The sequence below is a fragment of the Camelina sativa genome, chromosome 9 (assembly GCF_030686135.1).
Source record: "Camelina sativa cultivar CO46 ecotype springtype chromosome 9, ASM3068613v1".
In the NCBI taxonomy this organism is placed as follows: domain Eukaryota; kingdom Viridiplantae; phylum Streptophyta; class Magnoliopsida; order Brassicales; family Brassicaceae; genus Camelina; species Camelina sativa.
Genome location: NC_141888.1, coordinates 31,112,769 through 31,140,630, shown reverse-complemented (window position 1 = coordinate 31,140,630; position 27,862 = coordinate 31,112,769). Strand labels below are relative to the sequence as shown.

At 36.4% G+C, this 27,862-nt stretch overlaps 1 long non-coding RNA gene and 1 pseudogene across 3 annotated transcripts; both read right to left on the bottom strand.

Moving 5' to 3' along the window:
• Nucleotides 1-6,079: 6,079 nt before the first annotated feature.
• Nucleotides 6,080-6,640, bottom strand: LOC147939019 (two-pore potassium channel 4 pseudogene; annotated as a pseudogene).
• A 3,217-nt stretch (nt 6,641-9,857) lies between these two features.
• Nucleotides 9,858-11,799, bottom strand: LOC104712137 (uncharacterized). 3 transcript variants are annotated; one of them, XR_015567246.1, is made up of 3 exons: nt 11,263-11,799; nt 11,017-11,071; nt 9,858-10,481 (listed from the first exon to the last, which is right to left on the bottom strand). It is a non-coding gene; the product is annotated as an uncharacterized LOC104712137 (long non-coding RNA). The 3 variants fall into 3 exon arrangements; XR_015567245.1 differs by having other exon boundaries at nt 9,858-10,272; nt 11,263-11,593; XR_015567247.1 differs by having other exon boundaries at nt 9,858-10,272; nt 11,017-11,093; nt 11,188-11,426.
• Nucleotides 11,800-27,862: the final 16,063 nt, after the last annotated feature.

Sequence of the window (27,862 nt, the reverse complement as noted above, 5' to 3'; positions counted from 1 at the left end):
AAACGAAAGTACATAACATTATTTTATAGACTATATAATTTTAATAAGTTGATTACAAATAGATTATAGAATAAGTTTTCTATTATTTATATAATCTGAATTTATTGTTTCCAAAAATCTTAAAAAGAATATTTTAAAGAATCATTCTATATCATCTAACTTACCATATTAATTTCTTTTATTAAATTATTCATCAAATAAAATCCTTTGATATCTAACTTAACATATTAATTTGTTAATTATAATTATACTTTACCTCTCATTTATATATATGAGTCTATTTTGTGAAATAAATAAATTATCATATTATTTATTATAATTAAAAATAGTTTTATTTCTGGATATACCATAAGTTGAATTTTAAAAAACAAATATAAATGAATCAATCTATAAAATACTCAAGTTTATTAATATTATTCTTTAAAAATAATCCCCTATATAATAAAACGGAAGTACACAACAATGTTTTGTAGACTATATAATTTTAATAAGTTGATTACAAATAGATTATAGAATAAGTTTTAAATTATTTATATAGTCTGAATTTATTATATCCAAAAATCTTAAAAAGAATATTCTAAAGAATCATTTGATATCATTTAACTTACCATATTAATTTCTTTTATTAAATTATTCATCAAATAAAATCCTTTGATATCTAACTTAACATATTAATTTTTTAATTATCATTATACTTCACCTCTCATTTATATATATGAGTCTATTTTGTGAAACAAATAAATTATCATATTATTTATTATAATTAAAAAATAGTTTTATTTCCGGATATACCATTAGTTGAATTTTTAAAAACAAATATAAATGATTCAATCTACAAAATACTCAAGTTTTATTAATATTATTCTTTAAAAATAATATCTATTGAATTAAAAAATTTACTGAGTAACAGGTCAGAATTTGAATATTTCAATTCAATTTCATACTTTTTTTGTTGAATTTTATAATTTTATACAATACAAGAAACTTTAAATAATTTATTTTGAAATATTTTTAAAATATTGAAACTTGATATTAAAGTTAGAAACTATAAACACTCTAAATTGGTTTGTTATAGCAATATCAATAATATGAAAAAATTTCAAAAAACCAAATATATTAAAAAAGTACAATAATCAATGTTTTCAAAACCGGACCGGACCGGCGGTCGAACCACGTTAACCCGCGAACCGGCATCATGTCCGGGTTGGGTTAATATCAAAACCCAAAAGAAATTGAACCGGTAAAAAACCATATCAACCCGCCAAAAAACCAAAAACCGGTGAACCATTAAACCGGATAAAACCGGGTTCTACTTTTTTTTTTGTAAATTTGAGTACAATTAATTTAATTAATTACCTTTTCTAGTTTTCTTCTTAGCAAATTAGCAATAGTAGAGTTTCTTAGAGAATGAAGATTGCATGTTCTACACTCTTATTATCTTATTGCTTTTAGATTTAAATTTCTAAAATATTTTACAAGTACTGGTTATACTTTGAGTTTGTTACAGTTTGAGTTTATTACTTTTTAATGTTTTTTAAAAACATTATGATTATTGAATTATTTTATTTGGTATATCCAATTATATCATAGTTATAATCATTGGAAAAAATAGAAGACATATCCATACCTATTATTTATAAAAATATCATCAAAATCAATTGAACCCGGTTAACCCCGGTCGAACCATATTGATTCATGACCCAGAAGCTTTCCCCGTTCAATTACCGGTCCGGTTTTAAAAACATTGACAACAATATATTAAATTATTCAAAATATAATAACTAGCTTTTAAAAAATCAAATTCACAAGATTATGTCTTATAATGACATTCAAATCATGAGATAGAATATATATTGTTGAAATAACTTCACTATAACACATATACTTATCTAGAACCATTAACAATATAAAACTTACAATATAAGTATCTTTTTCAAGTCATCATATTTAGCATATGATTTTATTGCATTATATTTTATCCAACAAAACTTTTAAAAACAATCACATAAATTCTATTTTATATAAAAATTACAATATAAATAAAATAAATTTCAACCCGTACTCTAGCACGGGTCTTAATCTGGTTTTATTTTATTTTGTCAAAGTGTGTCACAGACTTTGAATTGAATTATGAGTTTTTATTCATATATAATGTGTGTGTATAGGACATTAGGACGTGCATTTTTTCAAGAAAAACAAACTAGAAGAGATCAAGAATGGACAAATCAAGATATATGGAGAATTATGATATGAAAATTTTAATTACGGCTATACATATCTTATCTAGTAAGAGAAGGTTTTTCTCAACTTCTGTTTAGAACATGACACCTAGCTTATTATATAACTGACACATGTCCTCTCTTAGTCTTAAAGGCCATTGTTTTTAAGTTTTCATATTAGGCTTGACAAAATAAGACCAATTACAAGCCCAACAAATATAATTGACAGCCCTTACACCCATCAGGAGTATACGAACCAAACGATGTCGAATTCACCTGTACTCACATTCTCACAACCATCGTTCCCAGCAGCTACCACCTCCAATGTACCTTCACATATCTCATAATCATTGGTTTTCTTTGGTTTAATTCTCCTACTCCACCACCAAATTCTAAATCATTTCTGGTTTAATGTCTGTGTCAAGATCCCAAACACCTATTTGAAGTTCCAAACTGTATGTAACATTATTCCTGTCCAAAATCATTTTCAAATTGTTTGGAATCAAATTTAAATTTTTTTTAAAAGGGGTTTAGATCTGCACTACCAATTATAATCATATGAACCATTATTATGATTACATTATTTGTATTATGTATTACAATCTTTAAGGTAATTAAAGACAATATGTAACATTAATCCTGTCCAAAATCGTTTTCAAATTGTTTGGAATCAAATAATTTTTTTTTTTTTAAAAGGGGTTTAGATCTGCACTACCAATTAGAATCATATGAACCAATATTATGATTACGTTATTTGTATTACTCATTACACCTCTTTAAGGTAATTAAAGAATTCCATTGAAGTATATCCTTCATTTTCATCTTTACGCTTACCACCCAATTATAATGTAATGAAAACAATACCAAACACCTATGATTTCATGGTCATTAACATTTCATTCCAATCCCTGATTACTCTCCTTCAACCATTGCATTAAGTTTTCTTTTTAAATAACAACTTTTGACGATACTTACCTTCTCTCTCTCACAGCATGTGTAAAACTAAAACAATACTGCCCTACTCTACCCTTTATTCAACCTCCAACGAACACACACAACACTCATATCAATAGGACTGTTGTTCAGGTCATCCATATTTGGGAAGTTCGAGACTTTCGAAGAAACAATATCTTACTTATTATTCCTGATGAAAATGCCTCCTTCCTGATGAAAATGTATATTATCTCTATTATTGTTCCTCTTGACCCCTGATTTACCTCCATTTTAACATATTCATTTCGCCTTTGTTTCAGGATTGTGCTATACAAGCTTCAGTCCTTCCTAATCGTGTGCCTAAGTTTCAAGATCAATTGGTTAAAGGCCAGTTGTACAACATCAATGATTTGATGTTGATGCATATTCCAACCGTTATCGTCGCACCAATCACAAGTGGATAATTGTTTTCACGAAGAAAACGTCTTTGGAGACTGTTAAAAATGACAATGCTCTATTGGTTTTGATTATTTTAGGTTCTCTACTTTTTCAGACTTGCTTGATATGGTAGACAAGGGTGAGGAGCTTCCAGGTAACAACCTATTTTGCACTGTTCGTATTTTTGGTATCCTAGCTTCCACTTTGTTCTTCAGTATATGATTTATATCTACATTTACCCACTCACCAGATGTTGTTGGCAAAATATCCTCATCTCGAACATCTGAAAACAAAGATCAAAACCACCCTTCGAAGACAATTTTCAATCTGACTTGCATTTTAGAAAGGTTAGCTTACATTTCTATCAAAATATCAGTTTCAATGTTTAGTCATAAATTTATATTCCAATCTCTTATTTCTCTTCATCTAAAATTCTATATTGTCCCATAAATTTTAAACGGCCAAATTCTGCTACTATGATGGCTGACTGGCTGGTTCCTTAATATGTATATTTCATGTGACTTTATTCTTACTCAAATTAATATTATAATTCGAGGAAAGTTCTAATGTCTCTGAAGCATTTTTCCTTTAGATCACGTAAATGATTTGCTCATTGCACAGTTTATTTTTAAATCTCATTATCGCCTTTAAAATCCCAATAAATTAGCTTACATTTATATCAAAAAATCAAATTCAATGTGTAGTCATAAATTTATATTCCAATCTCTTATTTCTCTTTATATAAAATTCTAAATTACAATAATAAATATAATAATAAATATAGAGAGGATACCTATAAGTGCAAAAAGATAGTATATATACAATAATAAATATAAAGAGGATACCTAGAAAGATGAGCAGCTCACCGTGTGCTGAACTCAGAATTGGTTTCTTTCTCAATATGCATTTGTGACATAAGAGCAAGTTTATTGGGGGGTTCATATAAGGGGAGTTCTTAATTTTTTTATGAATTAATTGTGTACTGTTTGGAATATAAGAACCCATGATCTCTTAGATAAAATTTTCTCTTTTATTGGTAGGTTCTTATTTTGGGTCTCTTATTTTTGAAAATATTATTTTTTAAACTTTTAAAATTTTAAATAGAATAGAAGTGGTATAAATGTGTAAACATTTAAGATTTTATAAAATTAGAAAATATTCCATTTTTATTAATTTTCAAACATACAAAACATAATAATTTTTGAAAAACCTTAAGCTTAACTTTTACTCTATTTTCATCCGGCAAACCAAATTATCTGCTCTCATTTTTTTCTTTCTCTCTGTTTTTGTGTTCTGGTTTATGTATACTTTGTATTTGAGCTATTTGAATTGGGGGTTCGTTGTTATGCCATGGGTTGCAGTAAGTTTCGTATATTGATTATACATAGTTCATATGAGTTATCTTATGATTGTAATCCTTTATCTAAGAAAAGTTAATATGAACTAAGTTTCCTCTGATGTGAGTCATCAACTAACCAAATTATGTTCATATGTTCATATAGTTACCTTCAGGCGTGGGCACTAATACCCGTTACCCGTATTCGACCCGTTACTCGGCTCGTACCCGTCCCGAAAAAAAGGGTACCCGCAGCTTTAAGGTCGAGTAAAGGGTATTATAATTATATTACTCGTGAGTAAGGGACGAGTATAGGGTATTAGTTTAGTTTTCAATACCCGTCCCGTTACTCGGCCCTTTACCCGTTTTGCTACCCGACCCGTAAATACCCGTTAATATTTTGTATTATTATTATTATTATTTATTATTAATTTATAGAGTTAGAGTTAAAACCTAAGTTCAACTTAGACTAACTGAATTAATATATTATTTTTATTTTCAAAATTCGTAATTTTATAATTTTTGGAACTATATATTGCATAAATTTATGAATTTTTCATTTTTTGGATTTCAAAAGATAAAATTATTATTGCGATTATTAATATTTTTTTATCGGGTACTTGTTTTCCGGGTAATAATAAAGGGTCGGGACGAGTAAAGGGTCAACTATTTTTTACCGGGTACCTGTTTCTCCGGGTACCCGTTATTTAAGGGTCGAGTATGAGTAAATTTTTTCTGTTACCCGTTAGGGTCGGGACGAGTAAAGGGTCGGAGAAAATTCAAGGGTACCCGTTCCGTGCCCAGCCCTAGTTACCTTTATATTGAACCAACTGCCAAATATAATGCACACAGATGTATAAAAAAGAACACATTCGATAACGATTTAACTTATAGTTTGACTTCAAAGAGTAAGTAATAAAGAACCAATGCGATCAAGTAATCTTTCTATTCACCATATTTTCTTCTTCTTTATAGGCCAAAACAGAGTATCATCATCGTTGTATACATTTTATCCTAGAAATGAAAAAAGAAAAACTAATCATTTACATCTCTATACTTTCATCATTTAGTTACCAGGCAAGAGTCATGACGATGTTGTTATCTTTCACAAATAGTCACGACAAACTCTGATTCACTAATCACAACAGAAACTTCACCTGGTGGGCAATTTCATGACAGCAGTACGATCTACTTTCATCTCAGCCAAGTAAACAAACAAACTAGCCATTGCAATAGCTGAAAGAAGAAGCCAAAACACTGCGAAGATCCTTCCTTCAATCGTCTTAAACGCTTTATCTCCATAACCAACCGTCGTAACCGAGATAACCGAATCCAACCAATCCAACCTCTCGAAAACGTGAAGGAAGCAAGTTCCAGTCGGGACGCAGAGAAAGACGACGCAGAACGCTTAACAAAGTTTCCACTTAAGACTGATACCAAAACGATGGTCAAGATCTTGGTCGTGGGATTTGACGGGACAATGTCGCCGTAACCGACAGTGCACAAAGTGACGACGGAGAAGTAGAAGGCGTCAACCCAAATATAAGTCTCGGTTCCAGAGAACTGGTCTCGAAAACAAGAATTTGTGAAAACAAGAGAGGAGGATCAGCGCTAGTACAAGAATAGTCCATTTCGATTTCGATACAGCGGCTGGTGATAAGGCTTCGACGGGACGGAGAAGAAGGTTCTCATTGAGGAGTATCTCGCCTTCCATTGATTAAAAAGCTCTGCCTCTTCTTCTTCTTCTTGAAAGGAAAAGTCTTTGACGATTGATGAAGTTGTAATGACTCCAGATTTTGATTGCCGTTCATATGAGTCAAAATCATATTAACTCCAGATTTTGATTACCGCAGGAGTTCAAAATAGAATCTAGGATCACTTGAGAAAAGACTTACGCAAATCCCTAATTTTCTAACTAACATAAAAAAACCCTAAACTGAGATCGAAAAACAAAGAACCCTAATCATAAAACAATCTGAGATTCATGCAGTTGTACTAACAAGCGTACCTTTTGATTCCAATTGCTTCAATCTCTACCAATTTATTCGACTGAAACTCGATTCATGCAATTGGCGAGTAGCTTCCAAATCGCCATCTTCTTCTCTCCAATCCCATCGAATCGCCTTCTCTCCATTCCCAATTGAATCCAAACCATTCTCAGTCCTTCGATTCAAACCCATGAAACTTCTGATTCCAAATCGTTTTCTTGTTTCGGAGATTTCAATCGCGAGAGAACGAGAGAACGAGAGAGAGAGAGAGAAATAATAAAATCAGTCGGAGAAATTTTTTTTTCCATTTTATATTTTCTGTTCGCCCAACAGAGAGCTGACACGTATCAGTCTCTTAACCCATGAGACAGTATATTATATAAGGGGAGTTCTTACGTTTATTCTCTACTTTTGATTTATTTTTTTCAAAAAAAGACTCTGAACCCCTGCCTGAACCCTCCGATAATCATGCTCTAAGTACATAACTACATGGAGTCCAAAACAAAGAATTAGTGTAGATATGAAATAAATCAAACAAAAAATATTTTGATTATCCACTAACCGGAAGGTTGCATGTTCACGTGAAACCAAATCATTTTTTTTCAAATAAATGGAATAAGTGTGCATCTGTTTATCGCCAAAACCAAATCAAGTGTCTCAACCGGGAATGTTACTTCAAGTGTATGAATTGATGCATTTTTGTATTGCTATTGAGACGTTATTTATATGGTTCTTTGAAGATGGTAAAATTAGATGTGATATGAGATCGAGAATATATTGGTAAGCAAGCAAAAAATCTAAAAATATATATGGCAATTTTGAATTAATGCAAAAGGTTTACCATGTTATGTTTAGCTATGCGGATGTAGGTTTTGGTTGTGGATGTTGTCTTTCTCTTTCGAAGTTGATATTTATAATTAAATAAATGCTTGCTGAGCAAGGTGTCAAACGATCCTTAGCAATAAACACGAGATTTTTCTGTATGCCTAATGGAGTTTTGAGAATATTGTGGAACTATATTTAGTTTCTAAAGGAGATATGTACAGAAATAAATGTATTTCTTGCTTACAAAGTTATATATTTGCTAAAATGTGATTTCCTTAATTTTGGTTCTCGTGTTTAAGGACATTATCTACGTCATAATAATCTTTGAGGTTGTAATCTTTTGTTTCTCAAAGTGGATCGATTTACATTAAACATATCATAAAGATGTATTAAATAAGTTTTGAGCATTTATTCTCGATCTCTTAAATGATGGTATCATGCTGTGTATGGCAATAAGCATTAATAAATTTGAACCATTCCTATCGTTCCATTAATTGAGTTAATTTGAAATGTTAGTTTAGGAAAATCTGTAGGGATTAATTAAGTAGAAATGTTATTTTAGGAAAATATGGAGGGGTTAATGTTGCAAAAAACAAATTAAATAAGTTAAACTTCAAGGGCATAACACAAAATGTACTTCAAAAATGTTAATATAGATAAGAATGTAAAATTTACTTATCCTATAACAACTAACAAGAAAATGTTTTGTTGCATTTTAATTAAGAACCAACATAATTTGTTTTAATTAATTTACAAAATAATTTTATGCATAAATTAAAATTCGTATGCAAATAATTATCTATAAGTTTTGAGATTTTATCCCCAAAATATAAACTCACGATCTATGTGCTAAAAATGCATGGTCACAAATGTTGTATAAAACAGTTTAGCTTTAAAACGAGATTTAGTAGTTTTTAAAACTAGATTCGACACTTTTAATATTAAAATTTTAAAATGTGAGTCTAAAAATTTAAGTGTTAACATACGACTCTATAATTTTGGCGCCATATCATGATTTCATAAAAAGCATCAAAATATAAGTTTACAACTATCGCACTTGAACAAGATTTTGTAAATTTGATTTTCAAACACAATTTCATTATTTTTATGCTAGATCACAATTCTCAATCATTTATATTAACACAAAATTTTGTGATTTTGGCGTTAGAAAAGTGACTTCGCATAAATAACCATATTTTTTAAACACGCTCTTAAGTCTTAACCAAACACGCTCTTAAATAAATTACTTTTAAAACAATATTTGAAAAGAATCACGAGTTTATCGTTTATAGGAGCGTCGTTTTAAGCAATAGTTGGTTGTTAACGTAAAAATGGACTGGTGTGTCACAGACTTTTCTTTTTTGTCAAAGTGTGTCACAGACTTGAATTGAATTGAATTATATGAGATTTATACATATATATATATATATATATAATGTGTGTGTGTATAGGACGTCCGTTTTTCCAAGAAAAACAAACTAGAAGATCAAGAATGGACAAATCAACATATATGGTGAATTAGGATGTGAAAATTTTAATTACGGCTTGTTTGTACCGAGATGAGCATAATACTAATAAACAAGATTTTATGGGGTAAGAATAGAGTTGGTCCTTTTAATAAAGAGAAATGAGATCGTCACTTACAAAGAGTCAAGATTATGCTCGTCAATTTACAGGCAAACTAACGACCAGAACTATGACAAGCTCATAAGTGGAAAAAATTACACAAAAGACAATAAACTCAGTATTCGATGCAAAGTATTGCTCTATGGATATTATATGGGGGTCAGGATGGTGATCTCAATAAATGTCCTCTGCTTTTATAAGCGCCTGTTGACTTAGGGCTGCCTAAGAGAATCATTACTCCAGCAACCCTCTCAAGTTACTCAAGCATTAATTAATCATATAATTAATACTAAAATAATTAAAGCAACCCACTTAGAACTTAACCAAAATCATCCCTCCACTAGAATACTCCAATGAAGGTTGCTCATCATTTAAATAATATATATTTTTTTTTAATTTTTGTTAATTAATTATCAAATTTTACTAATCTGAAATGATAAAACAATTATTTGATACATAGCTGCAAATAAATAGATAATTGAACTCAAGAGAGGCTTACAAATTCAATTGATATAGAAGAAAACTCAAAATGGTGAAATATATACAAGGAACCTATATTGCAGAACAACAAAAGCTCACTTAAACAATGTTTGCACAAATTGATAAATAAGAATTACATTAGACTTCAAGAAAAAATTGGGGCACTTGTTGGTAATCATTGATTAGTAAAACAGTTTTTTACCAGTAGAGCAGGCTTCTTCAACATCTTTCTCCATCTTTCTGATACGTTTAACAGCAGACTTGCATTTATTCATCTCAGCTTCTTCATTTGAGTTTTCTGCAACAACTAAATGATATGCTGATGCTATTGTCTCAGCCACACCTCCACTCGAAGATAATTTCTAGTTTCAAAGGCACGCATCTGCTCAGTTTCTACGCTTACACGAATGACTTTAGCTGATACAGCCTGCAACCACAAACCAAAACACCAAGCCATCCTTATTGCTACGCTTACACTAATCGATGAACAAAAGTTTTCAATCTTCTACATAAATAACCCAAAGACTACAACTGTTGCCTCTCTAGTTCTCAAATTTTCTCCAGTGGTGAATAGTTATATTTCTTATTCTTTTTCTTTAGACTAATAACTTCCCTCAAGCTTCATCATCGTCATTACTGCAATACATAGAGAAAGAGATTTCGTTTATATGTCTTTATCGAAAGTCATTCTCACAAACTCAAATATGAGCCGAGAAAATCTTAACCTTTCCTAAAAGTTAGGATTATACAACATCAAAAAGAAACAATATAAAACTTTATCGAATCTTTGTTATACCCAAAGTAGAAGAAACTTGAAAGACTCTGTTTTTATCAACTCCATGACAAGGATCCAAACTAATAAATTTGCTGCAGAAACTAATTATATAGGATCCAAACTAATAAATTTGCTGCAGAAACTACTTATATAGGATCCAAACTAATAAATTTGCTGCAAAAAAGAATACAAAACACACATACATACACTTTGCTGAAGACAACATGAAACATTAACTGAAATTGAAATTGAGGCTCACAGTTCATAAAAAAGTTTTGGAGTTAATCACATAAACCATTTCTTCAAAACAAACATCTGCAATCCTTCGACCATTCTGCAAAGTTTTTATATTTCTGTAATAATATAATTTTGTGAGCTAACAGATTGAGAATTTACCTTTGGGTGATTCTACTACATCCCTCTAAACATTCTTTGCAATTTTAACCTGCAACTGCAAGTTCCAAACCAATCATCTACATAAAAAAAAAATCAAAAGCTGATTGTAACAGGTAACCGTTCAACCTTTCTATCATTTAAAATTAGGAGGATATGGTCCCAAAAGCTTACCGAGAGCCAAATGTTTCCCCTAATTGAGTATTCACCGATAGAATTGAAAGGAAAAACGAAGAAGAAGAAACATACCAAAGGAGGAAGTAAGAAGAGAGGTCCGGTGATTTCTCCAGGCCAATGACCATCTCTCCAGCCCAAAGTCGCGCCGGTGGAGATAATGATCCAAATGACGATAACGGCAGGGAGAGTCGCGAAACAGAGAAGAATCGATTGATTTTTCTGGTTTCAGTCGATTCGCCTTTTTAGATCGAGAGAGAAAAGAGAGAGAAGATCGGGAAAGAAAGAAAAAAAGAAAATAGAAAAAAAAAATCTTTTATATTTACGTATCAACGTATCAAAACACGCTACGTAGCGTTTCTGGAGAATCACCAGTATCTACGTAGCGTTGCTTAATGTGTTGCTCAATTCCTTTCTGGAGAATCGATTTTCTTGTTAATGGACCAAAAAATGAATATTTTATTATGTTTTGGGCCTCAAATACAAGAGTAACGGTGAGAGAAATCACCAGTAAAGATGGTCTAAGATGTCAGCGCAAATTCCCGAGATTGCCTTCTCCAAAGCTTAATAGACTTTCATTTAATTTGTTGAGCCAGAACTTCAGATTAATATACTCCCTCCGTTTCAAAATATAAGATGTTTTAAAAAAGTTTTTTATTTCATAATATATGATGTTTTCATATGCAACTTTTAGATTAGTTTAGTATTTGATATTATTCAGTATTATTTCTGATTGGTTGAACTTGTGTTAAAAGTAAAGACTTCTTAATCTGCGTGCTTTAATTAAAACATCCTATATTTTGAAACGGAGTATTTAAGAAGTCTTTGTTAGACCGAATGTCATATAAGGCAAAGCCCATATCCAACACGGCCATTCTTGGGTTCACCCCTAAGGTGAACCCATTTGTTCACTTCTCTTTAATTAAACCAATGAGAATGTGACATGTCATAATGCAATTAAGAACTTATTTATTCATTTTTAATAAAATAAGGAAACAAAATCTGTATATATTATTATAAAATTAAAAATTCAAACCGCTCTTTTATAAACCCAAACCGGTATATAATTTCATTCTAATTATAAAATCTAAACCTTAACCATCTCATTTGTAAACCCAAACCGACATATAATTCCGTTCTAATTGTAAAATCTAAACCCAAACAATCTCATTAGTAAACCCAAACCAACATATATTCCGTTCTAATTGTAAAATCTAAACCTTAACACTTCATTTGTAAACCCAAACCGACATATAATTTCGTTTTAATTGTAAAAACTAAACCTTAACCACTTCAATTGTAAACCCAAACCAACATATAATTTTGTTTTAATTATAAAATCTAAACCCTAACCACTTCATTTGTAAACCCAAAGCGACATATAATTTTGTTTTAATTGTAAAATCTAAACCATAATCATCTTATTTATAAACCAAAACCGACACATAATTTCATTCTAATTGTAAAATCTAAACCAAGCCAATATTCCTTAATTAAAAGTATACAGAATTTGTTTCCTTAATTTGTTTGGGACACTTGCAAAATTGGACCCCTAACTTGAGTCAATTGCAAGACTAGACCCCTCTTTTTCTCTCTCCAACATTTGCCACTTTCTCCCTTCTTAATCCTCGGCTATTCATCATATTCACACAAATGCCATTATTTCTGATTTATTTAAATTTATTGCGAAAATAATTATTACATCCATAACCTCATCGTCTTCTCTTATTTACGGGTGTGCCATCGCCATCAATTTTCTAACAACCATAAACAACCAAATTTGAAGCTCTTAATGGTTCAACAACCCGAATTTGCGAGCTTATATAACACCCAATTCTATGAGGACTTCATTTTCTTCCATCTCCTCTTCGTTTTAATCCCAAAAAATTTGCAAGAGTGTTCATCTAGTTATTTGTCGTGAATGATTAAATTGGTGCTGCTCATCTGTTTTGGCTAAAGACGACGGCGTCGGTGCTTGACATTGCGAAACAACCACTGATAAGGTTATTTTCCGGTAGATTTCGTGATTTTCCTTGATTTTTTGTAGAAATTAGACTTCATTTGGTAGTTCAACCGTCATAATATCATGTAAAGTTTACCTAATGGTCAGTTTTGCAATTTAAAATATATCGAGTTTCGAGCCAGTAGACTTGAATTTCATTTGATTAAAAAAAATATGGTTTAGACTGCATTATAATGTTTCCGTCAGATACTTCGTTTGCAGTCTACTAAGTTGTATTTTTGCAATTGACCAAATTCTTGAGTTTTAGTTACGACAACCGCAAGAAGTCTTTCTGTCATCATAAATTAGTTGACTGCAAAAGAAATCTACTGGAAAATGTTGGTCAAACACAAAAATGACCACGGCAGACTGCAAATGTAACAGCCGCAAACCAATTTTTGGTAAATCGGTGGGGGTGTCGATCGACACCACAGGAGGTGTTGATCGACACTGTTTGTTTCGGGTTTGACCAGTTCGATTAAATTATCGATTTCTGGCCGGTTTGGTTTAAGGAAACCATTGAACCGAGGTTTAAAAGGGGGAAAATGTCCTAGGGTCGTGTTTTTGTTGTTTTTATGCCGCTTGAAAGAAAGAGGAAGGAGAAAACAGTTCCTAAAGGTTTTGGAGAGAGTTTGTGAGATTTCAAGGTGTTTTTGGTGAGATCTTGTTGTGGGAGTGAAGATCCAGGGCTAGGAACGTGTTAGAAGGTTGCTGAGAGTGTTGGATTCGCTTCTTTTGGTCTGAATCTTCCTGCAAAGAGGTGAGTGCATGACCATGGCTTATCTAAGCTAAGATCTCTAGTTTTTATGTGATTTGGTGCTTATGTGGTTGTTTCTTTGAGTCCTCTATGGTATTTCGTCGCTGCTTTGGCTGGGTTTGGCTTCTGGGAATGCATGGAGCGGATTGGAGAAGATTGGAGGCGATATTCGGAGTTTTTTGATCGAAGGAAATCGGTGCTCGGCAACGGTGTCAGTCGACACCAACGCGAGGACGGCTCGAGACTTTGGCGAGTGTCGATCGATGCCATGTGGAGGTGTCGGTTGACACAAACTAGGGTTTTCGGGAGTGTCGGGCAGGGTGTCGGTCGACACCAGATTGTCAGTGTCGATCGACACCATATGGTGTCGGTCGACACCCTTCTTTCAGATTGTATTTTGACTGGTTTGTTTTATTGATTGTTGATTGTTGCATGTAGAGATCTTATTGCTTGTGTGTATAGCCCAGTAGATGGGAGGATTGCCTCACTGAGTGTTTATCAAATACTCATGCATCTCAATTTGTGTTTGTGGTGTAGATAAATGCAAATTGTGATCATGGAATCAAGGCAATGAAGAGGAGGATGTTCTAGCGACTCGATTGGATGTCTTCTGGCATTGCTAGGTTGCTAGAGTTGAGTCATTAGAAACATTGCTAGGTTGCTGGTTTCATGTTTCTTGTTGTTTGGTATTGGAATATTGCTTATGCTACAATTTTGGATTGCTATTGGTTTATTATTGGATATTGGTTTTGTTATTCCGCTGCTGATTGTGAATGTGGTTAGGTGGCTAGTGGGTATAGGACTACTAACTGTAGTTTATATATATATATATTATTTATTATTTATTAAAAAAAGGTCGGTCCTTTCATTTTGGTATCAGAGCCCTTACAGTTCTAGGTTTGGGTTCACTAGGTTTCTGTTGTGATGTTTTGGGATTGCATGTCTTGATTGATTATGTGAGTTAGTCAATTGTGTGTGGCATGGAATCCTAGAACATCCTCTTCGAGCCGACTGTGTGATTCCACGGTGAGTTTATGTTTCTGTGTTAAATAGTAATTGTTTGCTTAGTCTTCTGTTCATGGTAGTGCAGATGGCTAGAGAGGATGTTATGGCTGGTCGTGGTTGTGGACGCGGACGTGGTCATGGACGCAGACGTGGTCGTGGTAGGGGCAGAGTCCCAGTGGTTAGTGAGACCGAGGACCAGAGTGTGACAGCTGAGGGTGTTGACGAGTCGCAAGATGTTTCAGGGGATTCCGTGAGTGTGGCAGGAGAGGGCGGTGTTGATGCTCCAGTGGCCGGTGATGCTAAGGTCCCGGGTGTGGGAGTCCCAGCGGGTGGAGTCCCTGGTGTTGATGTTGCGGCTATGCTAGCACAGGTTTTGGAGCGGTTACCACCAGTGGTACCGGCTTAGGCTCAGGTAGTGCCACCAGTGGTGGCGGAGGAGCGGCAGCCAGTGGCTGCAGATGTGGGAGTTCATGGACGTTATTTGTCTATGCTCAAGGAGATGAAAGGTCTTTTCACTGAGAGGTTTTTGGGTGGTACAGATCCTACTGTTGCGGATGCGTGGAGGACGAGTGTGGAACGTAACTTCCATACTCTGAGATGTCCTGAGGAGTTTTGGGTGGACATAGGGGTATACTATTTGAGTGGTGATGCTGAGTTGTGGTGGAGATCAGTGGCTGCTAGGAGAGTGCAGCGGGAGATGACTTGGGCTGACTTCGTCTTGGAGTTCAACCGCAAGTATTTTCCTAGAGAGGCATTGGATCGGTTGGAGGTGCAGTTCCTTGAGTTGTCTCAGGGGACACGGTCAGTGCGGGAGCTGGACTTGGAGTTTAGTCGACTTCTTTGTTATGAGGGTTGGGCTTTGGAGTATGAGGAGGCTCAGATCAGGAGGTTTTTGAGGGCTCTACGTGATGATTTGAGAGTTCACTGTAGAGGGCAGAGTTATGCTACGCGTGCAGAGCTGGTTGAGACTGCAGCAGAGATTGAGGAGGATATCCGGGCACAGTCAGTGGCAGTACCTCCAGCAGTTCAGCCTAGTAAGGCTCAGCAGCAGGGTGGTTCTAGCAGGGGTGGTAGGTAATATATCATGGTTTTTGTGGTTTTTAACCATGATATAAGGAGTCTTTTAGTGTCTTTTCATTTGTTTCTAGATTGTTTTTGAGTCTTTACAGGTTTTTAGCATGAAAGGAGCAAAGTGGAGCAGTTTGGATCATTTTGGAGCAATAATCTGGAGGAAATCAGCTTGGAGTCGAATATGAGAGAGGGCATCGATCGACACTAGAGAGCATCGATCGACACCCTTGTTGCCAACAAGAAAAGAGCCAAATTTGGAAGTTTTACAAATTGCCCGAAGTTTTCCATATTTGTAAGACTAGTCCCTGACGTGTTTTAGGACATATATATATAGTTTTTAGGTTTTCAAAACCCTTAAGTTTTATTCTACCAAGTTTTATTTTTTCTGCAACCCTGAGAGATTTTTGAGAGCTATTGGAGAGAGAGATCTGCTTTGAGAGAAGAATTTCTTGAACTCCTTCCTTACTCTTTTAAATTCAATTGCATATTATTCAGAATATTATGTCTTGTTCTTCATTGATTATGTCTGAGTAATTTGCTTGTTAGGTTTAGGGTTTTTCACAGGGATTTTATGAATTATTAGATCTGTTTATTTAGGATTCTTTATCTATCTAGATCTTCATCTTAGGTTGTTCTTCATATTAATCTTTGATTGGCCATCTAGAATTAATACCCTAGGAAAATAAATTGATATGAGAATATAATTGATTTTCCTGATAAAACCTTTTGATGAGCAAAATTATTTCTTGCAAAGAGATTTGATTTAATAATTTTGTGAGCAATCTAAACCTGATTTTATTGCTGATTTATTACCTAGAATTTTACAAAGAGATTTGGATTTTCTGGTTTTAAATTTAGATATTATTTGCATTGAGAACTGATTTAATTTACAAAAGTGTTTAGAGTTCTAGATCTGTTCTTAATTGTTTGAATCCTAATTTATTGATTGATTTAATATTTCATAATTTCCTGAGAAATTCCCTAGGCTTAGCTTTTTGATCTTCTGAATTTACAACAGCTTTTATTTAATATTTTGCATTGCTTTTATTTTAATTCAATTTAATTTGTTTAGCATAATTGAAAAACTCTATAATTTCTTGTGTAAACTTGAGTCCTTGTGGAATTCGACCCCTAAATACTGCATTAACCTCTTAATTTGAGAGAGTAGCTCTAGGGTTTAATTTGAGCATATCAAATTTTGGCGCCGTTGCCGGGGACTCTCTGATTCTACCATTAGATTTAAGTTTTTAATTTCGTCTAAATTTTTCTTTTTATTTTCGACTTACACGTTTTTGTTTTTCTTCTCTTTGGTGTTTCAGGTGCATGCCTCCTAGACCTGACACAAGGAGCAACAAATCTGGTCCAACTGTGAATTTGTCAAACCAAGAGTTGGGAAAACTTGAGCGTGAGAATAGAAAAGCAGCTAAATCTCTGAAGATGGTTAATACGATCATTCTGATGCGTGATGAGGCTGGTGTTTTGAGGGATCAAGAGGGCCACTTGCGCAATGAGCATGGCCAAAAGCTTGATGCAGAAGGAAACGTGATTCCTGAACCTGTTGTCAACGAGCAGGCTGTCGTGAACCAGCAAGCTGGTATCGTTGATGATCTGGATCTTGGTGTCGATCGACACCAACCAGGTGGCATCGATCGACACCCACCTGCAGACGTGCGTGGAGCTGCCAACCACGTACAGAACCCCGTTCGACGACATGAGCAAAACCGGGACTTGATCAGGACCATTGCTGACTACAATAAGGCTGATCTGGTGTATGAGAACCGGTCTGCTATTGTTCCTCCCCCTTTTCAGAGGAATGATTTTGAGTTGAAACCTGCGTACTTTCAACTAGTTGGGCAGAGACCTTTCTCTGCTTTGCCCAATGAGAAGCCTCTGGACCATATTGAGCATTTTGAGGATCTTGTGACCAGTATCAAGGCTAATGGAGTGACTGAGGACTTCATATTCTGCAAGCTCTTCCCATACTCACTTGCAGGAGAGGCATCTCAGTGGTTGAAGCAATTGCCAGCTGGATCTTTGACATCTTGGCAACAAGTCAAAGTGGCTTTTCTAAACCATTTCTATGATGATGCAATGTCAGATGAGTTGAGAGTCAAGCTATCCACTTTCAAGCAAAGACCAGATGAAGCTTTCAAGGCAGCTTGGGTGAGATTCAAAGCTTATCAGAGGGATTGTCCACACCATGGTTTTTCAAGGGTACAACTGTTGAGTATCTTCTTTAGAGGGTGTGACTGGAAGTATCAGTTAGCTTTGGATGCTGCAAGTCATGGGAACTTCAAGACAAGATTTCCAGAAGATGCTGAAGTTTTGATTGAGAATTTAGCTGCTAGCAATAGTACTAAGAGAGCAGATGCTGAAAGGAAGAGATTGCATGGAGGATTTGATTCAAACCAGTTAGCTTCTATTAATGCTAAGCTGGATTCAGTGCATAATCTCCTTATGGGTAAGAAATCTGTTCATTTTTCTGCTGAGGTTGAGACATATGAGCCAGAACCTGATCAAGGACACCAAGAGGAGGATGTGAACTATGTGTATGGGAATCAGGGACTGCGGTTTGGAACTCAGCAAGGCAATAGGCCTTACAGTGGGAACTCTTCAGGCTACACTTCCAAGCCAGAGTATCAGCAGCAACAACAGAACAATGGCTATACAAGGACATATGGGAACTCATCTCGGTCAGGGGTTACCACCATCTCGGTCGGATCCTTTTACCATTGAGCTGGAACCAGTGACGATGCCGTTATCCAAGGCTCTTTAAAGAATGGCTCCAGCAGAGATGGCAGAGCTGAAGAAGCAGCTAGAGGATTTGTTGAGTAAGAGATTCATCCGTCCTAGTGTATCACCGTGGGGAGTGCCGGTGTTGTTTGTGAAGAAAAAGGATGGGAGTTTCAGGTTGTGCATTGATTATCGGGGCTTGAACCGGGTCACTGTGAAGAACAAGTATCCTCTTCCTAGGATTGATGAGTTGTTGGATCAGTTGAGGGGTGCTACTTGGTTCTCCAAGGTAGATCTGGCGTTGGGTTATCATCAGATACCGATAGATGAGGCAGATGTGAGGAAGACGGCTTTCAGGACGAGGTATGGGCATTATGAGTTTGTGGTGATGCCTTTCGGGTTGACTAACGCGCCAGCAGCGTTTATGAGATTGATGAACAGTGTGCTTCAGGAGTTTCTGGATGTGTCTGTCATCATTTTCATCGACGATATCCTGGTCTATTCTAAGAGTCCTCAGGAGCATGCAGTACATTTGAGGACAGTTCTGGAGAATCTGCGGGAGCAGAAGTTGTTTGCAAAGTTGAGCAAGTGTAGTTTCTGGCAGCGGGAGATGGGTTTTCTGGGTCACATAGTTTCTGCAGAGGGGGTGTCTGTAGATCAGGAGAAGATTCAGGCTATCAGAGATTGACCTAGACCACAGAATGCCATAGAGATCAGGAGTTTCCTGGGGTTGGCAGGTTACTACAGGAGGTTTGTGCATGGTTTTGCAAGTAGAGCACGCCCTATGACTAAGTTGACATGGAAGGATGTTCCTTTTGTGTGGTCATAGGAGTGTGTGGAGGGCTTTGAGAGCCTTATGGAGATGTTGACTACTACGCCAGTGTTGGCTTTGCCTGAGCAGGGAGAACCCTATATGGTTTATACTGATGCATCTAGAGTTGGTTTGGGGTGTGTGTTTATGCAGCATGGGAAGGTGATTGTCTATGCTTCACGGCAGTTGCGGAAGTATGAGGGCAACTATCCTACTCATGATTTGAAGATGGCTGCTGTAATTTTTGCCCTGAAGATTTGGAGATCTCTTTATGGTGCAAAGGTACAGGTGTTTACAGATCATAAGAGCCTGAAGTATATATTCACTCAGCCTGAGCTGAATTTAAGACAGAGGCGGTGGATGGAGCTTGTGGCGGATTATGATTTGGAGATAGTCTATCACCCTGGTAAGGCTAACACGGTTGCAGATGCTTTGAGTCGGAAGAGGGTAGCTTTGGCTCAGGAGCAGGAGATGGAGTCTCTGGTAGGAGAGATCAGTGCTTTGAGCTTGTGTGCTGTTTCACAGGAACCGTTGGGTTTAGAAGCAGTGGATAGAGCAGATCTTCTGAGTAGGGTGCGGTTGGCTCAGGAGAAGAATTTGGGGCTGGTGAATGCCTCAAAGGATGTGGATTCAGAGTATTAGGTCTCAGATAATGGTACTATCTTGGTGCACAGTCGGATTTGTGTGCCCAAGGATGAGGAGTTGAGACAGGAGATCCTGAGAGAAGCTCATGCGAGCAAGTTTTCTATTCATCCAGGAGCGACTAAGATGTACCGTGATCTCAAGAGGTACTATCACTGGGTCGGGATGAAGAAGGATGTAGCTAGTTGGGTTTCGAGGTGCGATGTGTGTCAGCTAGTGAAGGCTGAGCATCAGGTTCCTGGCGGTTTACTGAAGAGTTTACCCATTCCTGAGTGGAAGTGGGATATGATCACCATGGATTTTGTGGTAGGATTGCCAGTATCACGGACCTTTGATGCTATTTGGGTCATTGTGGACCGGTTGACTAAGTCAACACATTTTCTGGCCATTAAGAAGACTGATAGAGCAGCGGTCTTGGCTAAGAAGTATGTGAAAGAGATAGTCAGGTTGCATGGGGTGCCAGCGAGCATTGTGTCTGACATGGATTCTAAGTTCACTTCGGTGTTCTGGAGAGCCTTTCAGGCAGAGATGGGCACTAAGGTGCATATGAGTACAGCTTATCATCCCCAGACAGATGGACAGTCTGAGAGGACGATCCAGAGGCTGGAGGATTTGCTGAGGATGTGTGTGTTGGATTGGGGTGGCCATTGGGCAGATCACCTGAACCTGGTAGAGTTTGCTTACAACAACAGTTATCAGGCGAGCATTAAGATGGCTCCTTATGAGGCTTTGTATGGGAGACCATGTCGTACACCATTATGCTGGACTCAGGTGGGGGAGAGGAGCATGTTTGGTGCTAGTTTTGTTCAGGAGACCTCCGAGAAGATTCAGGTTCTCAAGATGAACATGAAGGAGGCTTAGGATAGGTAGAGGAGTTATGACGATAGGAGGAGGAGAGACCTTGAGTTTCAGGTAGGAGACACAGTGTACCTCAAGATGGTCATGTTGCGGGGCCCGAACAGGTCATTGTCAGAGACTAAGTTGAGTCCAAGGTATATGGGTCCATTCAGAGTGATTGAGCGGGTTGGACCAGTGGCATATAGACTGGAGTTACCTGAGGTTATGCGTGCATTCCATAAGGTTTTCCATGTGTCTATGTTACGGAAGTGTCTTCGTGAGGGAGAGCAAGTGTTGGCCAAGATTCCTGAGAATCTTCAGCCTAACATGACATTGGATGCGAGACCAGTGAGGGTTCTCGAGAGAAGGATCAAGGAACTTTGGAAGAAGAAGATTCTTTTGATGAGAGTCCTGTGGGACTGTAATGGTGTTGAGGAGCAGACTTGGGAGCCTCAAGCGAAGATGAAAGCAAGGTTCAAGAAGTGGTATGAGAAGCAAGCCGCGACTTGAGCTTGTTTAGCTTGATTCCATCTGTAATCCGTGGCTGGAGCGGGAATGGAGTATTCCAGCCCATCTCTCTTGTTTACTCGGTCGCTTGGGTGGTTGGTTGTGCGACTCAATAACAAGATGAGGTGGTGCTCGGGGTACAAATTTTCCGTGAGGCGGGATTTTGGAGGAAATTTTCCTGAAATAGAAGTTTCCAAAAGTGGAAAGTTTCCAAAAATTGAAAGTGCTAAATATGGAAAGTTTTTCGGGAGTTGGAATTTGTCCATTTTAGCGGTGAAGAGCCCTAGAGGGGCTTGTGTGGCCTTAGTGGCGGAGTTTCAAGTCAGTGTGCCCGTGTGTGGCAGTCTTTTTAGACATTGTGTGGCCTTTTTGGTGGGCTGTTTAGCTATTGTTTGGCCTTTGTGGCGGGCTGTTTAGCCAATTGTTTGGCCTTTGTGGCGGGCTGTTTAGCCAGAGTGCCTGTTTAGGCGGTTCTTCGGGACAGATGGTCTTTGTGACGGTCCTTCGGGACGAGTGGCCTTGGTGGCGGTCCTCTTTAGGAAATTTGTTTGGCCTTGGTGGTGGTCCTCTTTAGGACGTTTGTTTGGCCTTGGTGGCGGTCCTCTTTAGGACATTTTGTTTGGCCTTGGTGGCGGTCCTCTTTAGGACATTTTGTTTGGCCTTGGTGGCGGTCCTCTTTAGGACATTTTGTTTGGCCTTTGTGGCGGCCCTTGCGCATGTATATGATCCTTGAGTGGTCATGAGGTATTCCAGTGAGGGGATATGTGGTTGGTAGCACATTGAGATGTTTTACGCGAGCCACGAGAAGGAAACCTAGATAGGGATAGGACTCAGACGTGTTCAGAATTGTTTGCTAGCGGCTCTTGGAGGACTTAGGTTCTCCTAGTACTGCCATATTCAGAGACTCTGTGGCTTGGGAATATGGTTGGTATATCGACTTCGGATGACGATCCGGGGGCACGCTGTAGGGTGGCAACCCGAGAGACGAGTTGGATTTCTCCTTATATATTATGGCATGTGGGTTTAGGCCCGATGAGGAGCCAATATTATGGCATGCAGACTTAGGTCTGATGAGGAGCCAACAAAAACTCAAGGTTTAGGCCTATGGGTAAAGGAAAATCCAAAAGTCGAGAGCAAATGACGCCTGGAGCGTGAGTCTATCGCCTAGAGGTGACCTTCTGTAGTTTGGTCGGAGGAGTGCGGGCCGTGAGGACGGTTGCATGAGAGTCCTTGACTGATGGTCATATGAGATTCGAGGACGAATCTAGATTGGTGGGGGAGAATTGTAACACCCGCAAACCAATTTTTGGTAAATTGGTGGGGGTGTCGATCGACACCACAGGAGGTGTCGATCGACACTGTTTGTTTCGGGTTCGACCGGTTCGATTTAATTATCGATTTCTGGCCGATTTGGTTTTAAGGAAACCATTGAACCGAGGTTTAAAAGGGGGAAAACGACCTAAGGTCGTATTTTTGTTGTTTTTACGCCGCTTGAGAGAAAGAGGGAAGGAGAAAACAGTTCCTAAAGGTTCTTGAGAGAGTTTGTGAGATTTCAAGGTGTTTTTGGTGAGATCTTGCTGTGGGAGTGAAGATCCAGGGCTAGGAACGTGTTAGAAGGTTGCTGAGAGTGTTGGATTCGCTTCTTTTGGTCTGAATCTTCCTGCAAAGAGGTGAGTGCATGACCATGGCTTATCTAAGCTAAGATCTCTAGTTTTTATGTGATTTGGTGCTTATGTGGTTGTTTCTTTGAGTCCTCTATGGTATTTCGTCGCTGTTTTGGCTGGGTTTGGCTTCTGGGAATGCATGGAGCGGATTGGAGAAGATTGGAGGCGAGATTCGGAGTTTTTGATCGAAGGAAATCGCTGCTCGGCAACGGTGTCAGTCGACACCAGTTGGGGTGTCGGTCGACACCAACGCGAGGACGGCTCGAGACTTTGGCGAGTGTCGATCGATGCCATGTGGAGGTGTCGGTCGACACAAACTAGGGTTTTCGGGAGTGTTGGACAGGGTGTCGGTCGACACCAGTATGGTGTCGGTCGACACCAGATTGTCAGTGTCGATCGACACCATATGGTGTCTGTCGACACCCTTCTTTCAGCTTCGACGGATTGTTGCATGCTTGTATTTTGACTGGTTTGTTTTATTGATTGTTGATTGTGGCATGTAGAGATCTTATTGCTTGTGTGTATAGCCCAGTAGATGGGAGGATTGCCTCACTGAGTGTTTATCAAATACTCATGCATATGAATTTGTGTTTGTGGTGCAAGTAAAGGCAAAGTGTGATCGTGGAATCAAGGCAATGAAGAGGAGGATGTTCTAGGGACTCGATTGGATGTTGTCTGGCATTGCTAGGTTACTAGAGTTGAGTCATTAGAAACATTGCTAGGTTGCTGGTTTCATGTTTCTTGTTGTTTGGTATTGGAATATTACTTATGCTATGATGTTGGATTGTTATTGGATTATTATTGGTTTATTATTGGATATTGGTTTTGTTATTCCGCTGTTGATTGTGAATGTGGTTAGGTGGCTAGTGGATATGGGACCACTAGTTGTAGTTTATATATATATATATATATATATATATATATATTATTTATTATTTATTCAAAAAAAAGGTCGGTCCTTTCAACAAACGAAGTCAACGGTTCTGGAGACTTCGTCTGAAGTCTACTTTAGGAAAGTCAAACTTGGTCAATTGCAAACGGATAGTAGAAGTCTACTGTCGAACTAGAAGTCTACTATGAAGTCAACGCTCTGGTCAATTGCAAAAATAGTCACAGTAGACTGAAAAAGAAGTTTACCAGGTGAACTTTCCTTTGAAGTCAACTTTATTTTATGAATTGAATTGCAAAACTGACCAAAAAATTAACAAAGGAAGACAACAAAAAAAGTCTACTAAATTACGCAGACTTCGTTTGCAGTCTACTTTGTTAAACTGTAATTGCAAAAATAGACCACTGGAATAGACTCGTTATTTGTCTACCGTCAGAGGCGGGGTTTATGTCCGAGCGGTAGACATCAACATGAAGTCGACACATTTAGAAAACCAATTTATTGCAAGTTGGTGAATAATTTTTAAGATTTTCTTGTTTTATTCCTTCATATATGTTATGTAGTTGAGTTTGCATGTTTTTGACATGATTATATATTATACATATGGAGAAATCAAGTTTTTAGTTTTCATAGGCAGTTAGATCAACAAAATAGACTTTGTGTTTAAGTCTACTTGTTTGAGTTATGCGTGAAGTCTGTATAATTGTTGATGTCTTTAATTGAAATATATAAAGTTTTTTTTTTTTTGTTAGTTCATTTTTTTTATATTGGTTATGTACATGCCTCTGGATATTTTTTTCATGATAATATATTATATTGTTGGATCAATAGTGTTTTTGGTTTTCTAAGGCAATTAGGTTATTGATTTAAGACTTCTACGGATAGTCAACCATATAATGAGTATTTAACTTGCTGCCTTACACTTTCAGATAAATGGCGCAAATACCTATTGTTTTCGGAGTATGGCTGATGAGAAATGGGTCTTGGCAGTTTGACATGGATGGAGGCAAAGGGAATACTAAACATGCAGTAGACTTCCCCAGAAGACTACTTCCTGGGAATACTAAACCGTACTTTATACTGCAAATCTATCAAATCAAATTAATTTTGTACTGAGATGCAGAAGACTTCCCGTGAAGACTTCTTCCTGGGAATCCTAAACCGTACTTTATACTGCAAATCTATCAAATCAAATTAATTTTTTGTACTAAGATGCAGAAGACTTCCCGTGAAGACTTCTTCCTGGGAATACTAAAACGTACTTTATACTGCAAATCTATCTAATGAACCGTTAACGACGATGGACAAGAGTTGCGGGTTAATATAGAATTCTACACTTAATAGTATATAGAAATGGTATGATAGTTACCCAACCGTGAATGATTTCAGACTCCAATACTTCGTAGATGTGATGATTTAGATTGACCAATACAAGTACTGAAAGATTTCCAATTCTTCGTCGTGCAATCTGGACTTAGATCATGAGGCCTGGACTTAGAATGAAATGATTTGATTACTTTTTTGTGTTTATATAGATGAGCCTAAGCGGTTATAATGAACAGTTACATATAAGTCATCTAACCGTCGCGTCGCTACTCATGGTTATAATGAACAGTTACATATAAGTCATCTAACCGTCGCGTCGCTACTCATTAACGAGTAGACTTCACAAGTAAACCTAACACGTAGACTTCTTCACTCAAATTTGTTGACTTTATAAAAAGTTTAACGGGTGAAGTGTACTCCAAATATTACAAAAACCGAAGCAAGTTCACATATTACAGACATAAATACGCCATTCAAACAAACAGAAGCGATAAAGAAAGGTCTACAAAATCAAAGAGATGAATACAAACAATGAAGATTATATCGGCGATTAACACATTCTTGACTACCTCGCGTACACGACGAACTGACAGACGTAATTCCTTTATCTGATCTTTCATCTTGTCTAGCTCCTGCTGAACACATATCAATTCTTCGTTTTCCTGGATGGCTGTAATAAAATCCCTGTGGTCATCAAGGTTACCTCTCATTACTTCAAGTTCTTGCATAATTGCCTCATCCCACCACTTCATAATATGGCCTCTCCATCCTATACAAAGAAACAAATATACCCATAAGAATATTCTTTATACTCAAATAATAATTATACCAAAACGAGTAAAAACACCTCATGGTTATTGCATCCGAAGAAAATCCTTCCAGGATTGTCGGCTGTAGTGGAAAATTTAATAACGGTTTCTCTTCTGCAGAAACATTTGTCAGGAATTCCAGTTGTTAAGCCAAGAAAGTTCACTTCAGGTTGACCTACACTCCATACTTGCAAAGAACAAGAAGATGGCTGAGTGTAGCTGTGTAATCCCATATCTGTGCGCAAAATGAGAAAAAAAAAACGGTGAGAACATATATATTTCCGGACAAAATTAGCTACATCGTTACAAAAGCAAAGTGCGGACGATTAATGATGAGAATACTTATCTGAGATGTCTCTGAGTAAGAAATGTAAATCACAAAGAGAGATAAATAAGATATTTTCAAAATATTAAAAAATCAAATATTTAATAATACTTAAACTTTTAACTTTTCATAGAGTTTAAATATTTATAATATTTTAAATTTAGATGTAGTTTACATGTTTATAACATTTTAAAAATTTTAAGGTAAAATTTATAATACTTAAACTTTTTATAGAGTTTAAATATTTATAGTATTTTAAACTTTCTATGGGGGTATTCTAATAATTTTAATTTTTTTATAAAGTTTAAATATTTATAATATTTTGAACCTTTTAAAAGTTTCATTAATTCTAATAAAAAAATTTAAATTTGAACGCCTGATAAATCAAGTTTGCTGCTGATTTGTAGTCGGAAGCATATAGTCTTATTTATAGTGGTTCTCAGCCATTGTCTAAAAATTGTATAGCCAATGTGCAACGTTGTACATAAAAATTATGATTTCAAAAATGTTAACTATTGAGATGTCTGATTTTAATTCGTTGTTTCAAAAATCTTAATATAGAAAATTCTGTAAATTTAAAAAATGTTAATCAGTGACATGCTGAATCCTAACAGGTTATTTAAAATCCTATGTGGACGTTTTAAGGAGCTTATAGCTCCAAATTTTATTAGTATAAAATAATTATAATATTTTAAACTTTTAAATTATTTAAATTTGGACGCCTGATAAATCAAGCTTTCTGCTCATTCGTAATTGGAAGCATATAGTCTTATTTATAATGTTTCTCAGCCATTGTCTAAAAAATTTCAGGCCGATGTGGGACGTTGTACATACACTTATTGCAGGGCATCGATCCTAACCTATCACTGTGGATATCCCAATCCACCAGTAGGTTATTGGTGCGCCAGGCGTTCCTCGAACCCTGGTCCCTACCCTTTAACAACCTTCCCACATGACAAGATGTCACCAATTGATCTGCAGCTCAATTGGTGACAGCTTGTCCTATGGGAAGGTTGTTAAAGGGTGGGGACCATGGTTCGAGGAACGCCTGACGCACTTTAATATAGAAATTTTATATAATTTTAAAATTTTATATATTGAGATGTCTGATCCCGATTGATTATTGAAAAAATCTGATTATACAAAACTCTAGAAATTTTTAAAAATGTTAATTAGTGACATGTCAAATCTCGATATGTTATTTTAAATCCCATGTGGACTCCTTAAGAATTTTATAGCTTCTACTTTTATTTAGTATAGATTGTTGGATATAGGCTCTGTCCCCAACATTAATAAG